Source organism: Gavialis gangeticus, unplaced genomic scaffold (assembly GCF_001723915.1).
Source record: "Gavialis gangeticus isolate Ggan-Ray unplaced genomic scaffold, GavGan_comp1, whole genome shotgun sequence".
In the NCBI taxonomy this organism is placed as follows: domain Eukaryota; kingdom Metazoa; phylum Chordata; order Crocodylia; family Gavialidae; genus Gavialis; species Gavialis gangeticus.
In genome coordinates this window covers 1,272,195-1,272,569 of record NW_017728975.1, presented here as the reverse complement: position 1 = coordinate 1,272,569, position 375 = coordinate 1,272,195, and the positions used below count along the sequence as shown (strand labels likewise).

Here is a 375-nt window from a genome sequence, read left to right as displayed (position 1 = left end):
GCCTCCGGCCCCGCCGAGCTGCTGCCGCCGCTGTTGCTGCATCTGCATCGCCTCCGCCCGCCGTTGCCGCCGCCGCCGCCGGGAAGCAGCGCAGCCCCAGCGAAGCGAGGTAGGGGCGCGCGGGGACCCGCCTGCACGACCCCCGGCCGGGAGGGAGGCGCGGGGGGCTCGTGCAATGGACGCTGGGTTTGCAGTGTCTTGCTCCGTCATGGTGCTGGCGCGGGGGGTGTCCCCCGGGCCTGGGGTGGCAGCGGGGGCGCCGCAGCCGGCGGCGCAGGGATGCAAACAGGCGTGGCCGGGCCCGGCTCTGCCTGCTGCGGGCTTGCGGCTGTGTGGGTGTGGGGGGCGGTGTGTGTGTGTGTGTGTGTGTCTGTG

General features: G+C 75.7%; 1 protein-coding gene across 1 annotated transcript in view; it reads left to right on the top strand.

The window, feature by feature from the left end:
* The first annotated feature begins 30 nt into the window (after window positions 1–30).
* The window catches only part of SPTBN1 (spectrin beta, non-erythrocytic 1), a 261,640-nt gene continuing 261,295 nt past the window's right edge, over window positions 31–375 (top strand). The window contains exon 1 of the mRNA XM_019508054.1: window positions 31–109. The gene's annotated coding sequence lies outside the window, so the exon portion shown is untranslated. The remainder of the gene's footprint in view (window positions 110–375) is intronic.